At 44.8% G+C, this 9,072-nt stretch overlaps 1 long non-coding RNA gene across 1 annotated transcript; it reads right to left on the minus strand.

The window, feature by feature from the left end:
- Positions 1–1,441: 1,441 nt before the first annotated feature.
- Positions 1,442–8,544, minus strand: LOC117532790. Its single transcript, XR_004566923.1, has 2 exons — positions 8,306–8,544; positions 1,442–1,812 (listed from the first exon to the last, which is right to left on the minus strand). It is a non-coding gene; the product is annotated as an uncharacterized LOC117532790 (long non-coding RNA).
- Between the last annotated feature and the right edge of the window lie 528 nt (positions 8,545–9,072).

The following is a 9,072-nucleotide window of genomic DNA, read 5'->3' on the forward strand; positions in this document are numbered from 1 at the left end:
AAAGACCGAGATGGAGACGACTAAACACCGAAATGGAGACGACTAAACACCGAGATGGAGACGACTAAACACCGAGATGGAGACGACTAATCACCGAGATGGAGACGACTAAACACCAAGATGTAGACGACTAAACACCAAGATGGAGACGACTAAACACCGAGATGGAGACGACTAATCACCAAGATGTAGACGACTAAACACCAAGATGGAGACGACTAATCACCAGGATTTATAGCCTCTTTGAGACACTCACAGGTGTCCCCACCCTTACTGCTCAATGTGTCTGAGCAGAGAGGGGGGGGGGGGGGGGGTCCTAACAGTCACCATCTTAGTTTTTTGGATAAAGAGGTTAAAGAAATGGTCACTTTCTGCATTATTCACAAGAGAAGACTTCAGATCAGATGCTAGTAGAATAACGAAGCCCTTTCCTGCAGAGGTGGCTTCTTTCAGAAATTGAGAAAATTGATGCACATTTTTGCAAAAAGAAAGAAAACCCTGATGGAGACATCAACACAAAGATCAGACTGAGACACACACACACACACACACACACAGTCAGAAGTTGGAGCTCCAACAAACAGAGTCTTTCTTCGGCGCAGATTAACGGCCGCAGGATTAAAACCGGACACCCAAGAAGAGGGGTCCCCGTTACCATGGAAACCAGCTGAGGGGTTCACACACACATATATATATATACACACACATATACACAGGTGTAATATAAACATGAATCAATCATTAAAATAATAAAAATCTGTCCAAGAATTGTTTTTATATATAACATTTAATAAAAACTTTTCAAACAGTGAATTTAAATTTTAAAGAATAAAAAGACAGTTTTCTTTCCTGGTTCATGTTTTTTTCTAAATTAAATCTGCTTTAATGGATGAGCTTTTCAAAATAAAGTTCAGGCTGTTTTTTCTGTCGGGGCATAGTGCACACCTGAAGGTAGGTGTGTGTGTGTGTGTGTGTGTGTGTGTGTGTGTGTGTGTGTGTGTGTGTGTGTGTGTGTGTGTGTGTGTGTGTGTGTGTGTGTGTGTGGTGTGTGTGTGTGTGTGTGTGTGCGTGTGTGTGTGTGCGTGTGTGTGTGTGTGTGTGTGTGTGTGTGTGTGTGTGTGTGTGTGTGTGTGTGTGTGTCTGTCTCTGTCAGCCAGGCAGGGCCGTCCCTCCCTACAGGAAGATCACACAGACCCACAGGGGAATTCTGGGTAACGTAGTCCTGATGCCAACCTGTAGTTTATCTGAAGGACAAACTTAAAGCCGTGAACCTGAGCTGGAGGAGTTTTATATTTCCTGCAGAGTTTGAGTTTTTTGTTGAAAGTTGTCAAAGTTTAATTTGAAGTGTTTTGGGAACACGGCTTCCTCTCTTTTGTCAGAGCGATCTGCACAAATTCATTTCTGTTGAAAACTAAAGAGAGGAACCTTAAACACACAGGGAGACAAAGAGACGACTTTATTCAGGTCAGCGCTCGGAACAGGAAGCGGCGCTGCACAATCCAACAGGAAATAAAAAAGGTCTGTTCTAATCAACATAATTATAAAAACTTTATTTCATAACAACGACAAATCAAGATTTAATCACAAACTTTTAAAAAATGCAGGTTGTTTTCACTTTAATTTTCAAATCAGATCACATGATTACACAGAAACACACAGTCACCTTTAAGACGTTTCAAATCAACTGAAATAATAATCAGTGACAACAAAAGGAAAGAGAGATGAAGCACTTCCTGGTTCAGAGGTCACATCACAGCTCGGACACTTCCTGTCCCGACCTTCTTCCTCAAAACCTCCACCAGACGCTCCAACCTGCAGGGGGAAAACTGTGATGTCACCATGACCCTGAACGCATCACACACCTTTAGTAATAACTTCCTGTATGCACCTGCAGCTTCCTGTATGTACCTGTAGCTTCCTGTATGTACCTGCAGGTTCCTGTATGTACCTGTAGCTTCCTGTATGTACCTGTAGCTTCCTGTATGTACCTGTAGGTTCCTGTATGTACCTGTAGCTTCCTGTATGTACCTGTAGCTTCCTGTATGTACCTGTAGCTTCCTGTATGTACCTGCAGGTTCCTGTATGTACCTGTAGCTTCCTGTATGTACCTGTAGCTTCCTGTATGCACCTGTAGCTTCCTGTATGTACCTGTAGGTTCCTGTATGTACCTGTAGCTTCCTGTATGTACCTGTAGCTTCCTGTATGTACCTGCAGGTTCCTGTATGTACCTGTAGCTTCCTGTATGTACCTGTAGCTTCCTGTATGCACCTGTAGCTTCCTGTATGTACCTGTAGCTTCCTGTATGCACCTGCAGCTTCCTGTATGTACCCGTAGCTTCCTGTATGCACCTGCAGCTTCCTGTATGTACCTGTAGCTTCCTGTATGTACCCGTAGCTTCCTGTATGTACCCGCAGCTTCCTGTATGTACCCGCAGCTTCCTGTATGTACCCGCAGTTTCCTGTATGTACCCGTAGCTTCCTGTATGTACCCGCAGCTTCCTGTATGTACCCGCAGCTTCCTGTATGTACCCGTAGCTTCCTGTATGTACCCGCAGCTTCCTGTATGTACCCGTAGCTTCCTGTATGTACCCGCAGCTTCCTGTATGTACCCGCAGCTTCCTGTATGCACCTGTAGCTTCCTGTATGTACCTGTAGGTTCCTGTATGTACCCGTAGCTTCCTGTATGTACCTGCAGCTTCCTGTATAAACCTGTAGCTTCCTGTATGTACCTGCAGCTTCCTGTATGCACCTGCAGCTTCCTGTATGTACCTGTAGCTTCCTGCTTCAGAGTGTACTTCCTGTTTGTTTAGACTTCAGAGTGTACTTCCTGTTTGTTTAGACTTCAGAGTGTACTTCCTGTTTATTTAGACTTCAGAGTGTACTTCCTGTTTGTTTAGACTTCAGAGTGTACTTCCTGTTTGTTTAGACTTCAGAGTGTACTTCCTGTTTGTTTAGACTTCAGAGTGTACTTCCTGTTTGTTCAGACTTCAGAGTGTACTTCCTGTTTGTTTAGACTTCAGAGTGTACTTCCTGTTTGTTTAGACTTCAGAGTGTACTTCCTGTTTGTTTAGACTTCAGAGTGTACTTCCTGTTTGTTTAGACTTCAGAGTGTACTTCCTGTTTGTTTAGACTTCAGAGTGTACTTCCTGTTTGTTTAGACTTCAGAGTGTACTTCCTGTTTGTTTAGACTTCAGAGTGTACTTCCTGTTTGTTTAGACTTCAGAGTGTACTTCCTGTTTGTTCAGACTTCAGAGTGTACTTCCTGTTTGTTTAGACTTCAGAGTGTACTTCCTGTTTGTTTGGACTTTAGAGTGTACTTCCTGTTTGTTCAGACTTCAGAGTGTACTTCCTGTTTGTTTGGACTTTAGAGTGTACTTCCTGTTGCTGTGAGAGTTTATGAACTTCCTGAGGAAATGAGGAGGAAGTGACCCTGACGACTTTCCCTCCAAACCAAATTAAAGTGTCAGTAATGAGAGCAGATTTCTCTCAGAGCAAATATTCTCCTCAGGCCCTTCAGAGCCGCCCCCCCGCCGGCAGCGGAATTAAAGCGCGGGTTTCAGTCCGGAGACGCAGACGGACGTTAATCTGTTTCCTGATGAGCTCATCCTCACTGAGAGCAGAGAAGAAGAAGAGCCGCCGTCATCCCGGGATTAATATCACTGTGCACTCCGAATATCAATCAGGAGCTCCAAAGCTCTTTAGTCCCACACGCTTAACCAGTCTTTGAACACATCTCTGCTGACGGCTGCTTTACATACAGACGTGCTCTGAAACAGGAAGTGCCCCCCTCTGGGGGCAGCAAACAGGAAGTGCCCCCTTCTGAGGGCTGCAAACAGGAAGTGCCCCCTCTGAGGGCAGCAAACAGGAAGTGCCCCCCTCTGAGGCCAGCAAACAGGAAGTGCCCCCCTCTGGGGGCAGCAAACAGGAAGTGCCCCCTTCTGAGGGCTGCACACAGGAAGTGCCCCCTCTGAGGCCAGCAAACAGGAAGCACCATATACGGGCAGCGCAGAAGTTATCATGTGATTAGCATGTTGAAAATCAGATGCTAGTTAATAAATAAATAAGTTATTGATGTGTGGAGTCTGTCTGTTACAGGTGTTTGCAAGTGTGTGTGTGTGTGTGTGTGTGTGTGTGTGTGTGTGTTACAGTGGTGTGTTACAGATGTGTCTGTTACAGGTGTTTGCAGGTGTGTGTGTGTGTGTGTGTTACAGGTGTGTGTGTGTGTGTGTGTGTGTGTGCGTGTGTTACAGTGGTGTGTTACAGGTGTGTGTGTGTGTGTGTGTGTGTGTGTGTGTGTGTGTGTGTGTGTTACAGGTGTGTCTGTTACAGGTGTTTGCAGGTGTGTGTGTGTGTGTGTGTTACAGTGGTGTGTTACAGGTGTGTCTGTTACAGGTGTTTGCAGGTGTGTGTGTGTGTGTGTGTGTGTGTGTGTGTGTGTGTGTGTGTGTGTGTGTGTGTGTGTGTGTGTTACAGTGGTGTGTTACAGGTGTGTGTATTACAGGTGTGTCTGTTACAGGTGTGTGTGTTACAGGTGTGTGTATTACAGGTGTCTGTTACAGGTGTGTATGTTACGGGGGTGTCTGTTAAAGGTGTGTGTTACAGGTGTGTGTGTGTGTGTGTGTTACAGGTGTGTGTGTGTGTGTGTGTGTGTATTACAGGTGTGTGTGTGTGTGTGTGTGTGTGTTACAGGTGTGTGTATACAGGTGTGTGTGTTACAGGTGTGTGTATTACAGGTGTGTGTGTGTGTGTGTGTGTGTGTGTGTGTGTGTGTGTGTGTGTGTGTGTGTGTGTGTGTGTGTGTGTGTGTGTGTGTATTACAGGTGTGTGTGTGTGTGTGTTACAGGTGTGTGTATTACAGGTGTGTCTGTTACAGGTGGGTGTGTTACAGGTGTGTGTATTACAGGTGTGTGTATTACAGGTGTGTGTATTACAGGTGTGTCAGTTAAAGGTGTGTGTTACAGGTGTGTATTACAGGTGTGTGTATTACAGGTGTGTGTATTACAGGTGTGTGTGTGTTACAGGTGTGTGTATTACAGGTGTGTGTGTGTTACAGGTGTGTGTGTGTATTACAGGTGTGTGTATTACAGGTGTGTGTGTGTGTGTGTTACAGGTGTGTGTGTGTGTGTGTGTTACAGGTGTGTGTATTACAGGTGTGTGTATTACAGGTGTGTGTGTTACAGGTGTGTGTGTTACAGGTGTGTGTATTACAGGTGTGTCTGTTACAGGTATGTGTGTTACAGGTGTGTGTATTACAGGTGTGTCTGTTAAAGGTGTGTGTGTTACAGGTGTGTGTATTAAAGGTGTGTGTTACAGGTGTGTATTACAGGTGTGTGTGTGTTACAGGTGTGTGTATTACAGGTGTGTGTATTACAGGTGTGTGTTAAAGGTGTGTGTTACAGGTGTGTGTATTACAGGTGTGTCTGTTAAAGGTGTGTGTTACAGGTGTGTATTACAGGTGTGTCTGTTAAAGGTGTGTGTTACAAGTGTGTGTGTTACAGATGTGTGTATTACAGGTGTGTGTGTGTGTGTTACAGGTGTGTGTATTACAGGTGTGTGTGTTACAGGTGTGTGTATTACAGGTGTGTGTGTGTGCTACAGGTGTGTGTATTACAGGTGTGTGTGTGTGTGTGTGTGTGTGTTACAGGTGTGTGTATTACAGGTGTGTGTATTACAGGTGTGTCTGTTACAGGTGTGTGTGTCACAGGTGTGTGTATTACAGGTGTGTCTGTTACAGGTGTGTGTATTACAGGTGTGTGTATTACAGGTGTGTCTGTTAAAGGTGTGTGTTACAGGTGTGTGTGTTACAGGTGTGTGTATTACAGGTGTGTGTATTACAGGTGTGTCTGTTACAGGTGTGTGTGTGTTACAGGTGTGTGTATTACAGGTGTGTCTGTTACAGGTGTGTGTGTTACATGTGTGTGTATTACAGGTGTGTGTATTACAGGTGTGTGTATTACAGGTGTGTCTGTTAAAGGTGTGTGTTACAGGTGTGTGTGTGTGTGTGTGTGTGTGTGTGTGTGTGTGTGTGTTACAGGTGTGTGTATTACAGGTGTGTCTGTTACAGGTGTGTGTGTCACAGGTGTGTGTATTACAGGTGTGTCTGTTACAGGTGTGTGTGTTACAGGTGTGTGTATTACAGGTGTGTGTATTACAGGTGTGTCTGTTAAAGGTGTGTGTTACAGGTGTGTGTGTTACAGGTGTGTATTACAGGTGTGTCTGTTAAAGGTGTGTGTTACAGGTGTGTGTATGACAGGTGTGTGTATTACATGTGTGTGTGTGTGTGTTACAGGTGTGTGTATTACAGGTGTGTGTATTACAGGTGTGTGTATTACAGGTGTGTCTGTTACAGGTGTGTGTGTGTGTCACAGGTGTGTGTATTACAGGTGTGTCTGTTACAGGTGTGTGTGTGTGTGTGTTACAGGTGTGTGTATTACAGGTGTGTGTATTACAGGTGTGTCTGTTAAAGGTGTGTGTTACAGGTGTGTGTGTTACAGGTGTGTATTACAGGTGTGTCTGTTAAAGGTGTGTGTTACAGGTGTGTGTGTTACAGGTGTGTCTGTTACAGGTGTGTGTGTGTGTTACAGGTGTGTGTATTACAGGTGTGTCTGTTACAGGTGTGTGTGTTACATGTGTGTGTATTACAGGTGTGTGTATTACAGGTGTGTGTATTACAGGTGTGTCTGTTAAAGGTGTGTGTTACAGGTGTGTGTGTGTGTGTGTGTGTGTGTGTGTGTGTGTATGTGTGTGTGTGTGTTACAGGTGTGTGTATTACAGGTGTGTGTATTACAGGTGTGTGTATTACAGGTGTGTCTGTTACAGGTGTGTGTGTCACAGGTGTGTGTATTACAGGTGTGTCTGTTACAGGTGTGTGTGTTACAGGTGTGTGTATTACAGGTGTGTGTATTACAGGTGTGTCTGTTAAAGGTGTGTGTTACAGGTGTGTGTGTTACAGGTGTGTATTACAGGTGTGTCTGTTAAAGGTGTGTGTTACAGGTGTGTGTATGACAGGTGTGTGTATTACAGGTGTGTGTATTACAGGTGTGTGTGTGTGTGTGTGTGTTACAGGTGTGTGTATTACAGGTGTGTGTGTGTGTGTGTGTGTGTGTGTTACAGGTGTGTGTATTACAGGTGTGTGTATGACAGGTGTGTGTATGACAGGTGTGTGTATGACAGGTGTGTGTATTAGCCAAACGACTCGCTGCACCCTCGCTGCGAGGGGGACCCAAGTTCCCATCAGCAGAAACACGTGGGTTTGCTGTCCTGGCTCCAAGATGGTGGAATGAGCTCCCCATTGACATCAGGACAGCATATAGCTTACACACCTTCCAGACTGAAAACTCATCTCTTTCGACTCCACTTCCAGCGATAGAACTATTAACAAAGCACTTATATACTAATAAAGGACTGGCTTACCTAAAGCCAGTTGAGTAGCACTTGAAATGTTTGGCTCTATGAAACCTGATGTACTTTATGATCCTGTTTTCTTCAAGGTTGTGTCTTCCTGGTCGAATGCACTTATTGTAAGTCGCTTTGGATAAAAGCGTCAGCTAAATGCAATGTAATGTAATGTGTATTACAGGTGTGTGTGTTACAGGTGTGTGTATTACAGGTGTGTGTGTGTTACAGGTGTGTGTATTACAGGTGTGTGTATTACAGGTGTGTCTGTTACAGGTGTGTGTGTTACAGGTGTGTGTATTACAGGTGTGTCTGTTACAGGTGTGTGTGTTACAGGTGTGTGTATTACAGGTGTGTCTGTTAAAGGTGTGTGTTACAGGTGTGTGTGTTACAGGTGTGTATTACAGGTGTGTCTGTTAAAGGTGTGTGTTACAGGTGTGTGTATTACAGGTGTGTCTGTTAAAGGTGTGTGTTACAGGTGTGTGTGTTACAGGTGTGTATTACAGGTGTGTCAGTTAAAGGTGTGTGTTACAGGTGTGTGTATTACAGGTGTGTGTATTACAGGTGTGTGTATTACAGGTGTGTGTATTACAAGTGTATGTGTTACAGGTGTGTGTGTGTGTTACATGTGTGTGTATTACAGGTGTGTGTATTACAGGTGTGTCTGTTACAGGTGTGTGTGTGTGTTACATGTGTGTGTATTACAGGTGTGTGTATTACAGGTGTGTCTGTTACAGGTGTGTGTGTGTTACAGGTGTGTGTATTACAGGTGTGTGTATTACAGGTGTGTGTATTACAGGTGTGTCTGTTACAGGTGTGTGTGTGTTACAGGTGTATGTCTGTTACAGGTGTGTGTGTGTGTTACAGGTGTGTGTGTGTGTTACAGGTGTGTATTACAGGTGTGTTGTTACCTTTGCACTCTCTCTTTAGCCTCTCTCTCTCCCTCCTGGCAGCGCTGAAGCTCCGCCTCCACGCTCCGCTTCTCCTCTGAAAGAGCCTGCTGCACCTGGAGGGGCGGGGCCTGCTGCACCTGAAGGGGCGGGGCTGAAGAGACGGTGTCTCCGGGCTGCGAGGCAGTGAAGGGGTCTTGAGGGCTGAGAGCATATAGATTACTTGTTATTTTGTAATTTGTTGTTGTTCAATGTTTATTTATAGCCCAATATCACAAATGTTACATTTGTCTCAGTGGACTTTACAGTTTGTACAAAATATCAGTATGACAATACGACACCCTCTGTCCTTAGACCCTCTGTCCTTAGACCCTCTGTCCTCAGACCCTCTGTCCTTAGACCCTCTGTCCTTAGACCCTCTGTCCTTAGACCCTCACATCGTACAAGGAAAAACTTCCGAAGAAAACCCACAGTTTAAAGGGAAAATGGGAGAAACCTCAGGGAGAGCAACAGAGGAGGGATCCCTCTCCCAGGACGGACAGACGTGCAATAGATGCCGTGTGTAAATTGAAAAGATAATACATTTGCAACATAGGTAGTCCAAATGTTTGGAAATGCATGTGTGTATAATAGGAAGATGAATCCACGAGGATATCCATCCAGGACCTATGATCCAGGACCACAGCCACGACTCAAGATCCAGGACAGAGGAGAGCAGGATCATCCATGACTCCGGCGTATATAGACACCAAAAAGAAAGACATTTGGGGAAGCTGGGTTAATCGGAA

This window comes from Gymnodraco acuticeps, unplaced genomic scaffold, assembly GCF_902827175.1.
Source record: "Gymnodraco acuticeps unplaced genomic scaffold, fGymAcu1.1, whole genome shotgun sequence".
In the NCBI taxonomy this organism is placed as follows: Eukaryota; Metazoa; Chordata; class Actinopteri; order Perciformes; family Bathydraconidae; genus Gymnodraco; species Gymnodraco acuticeps.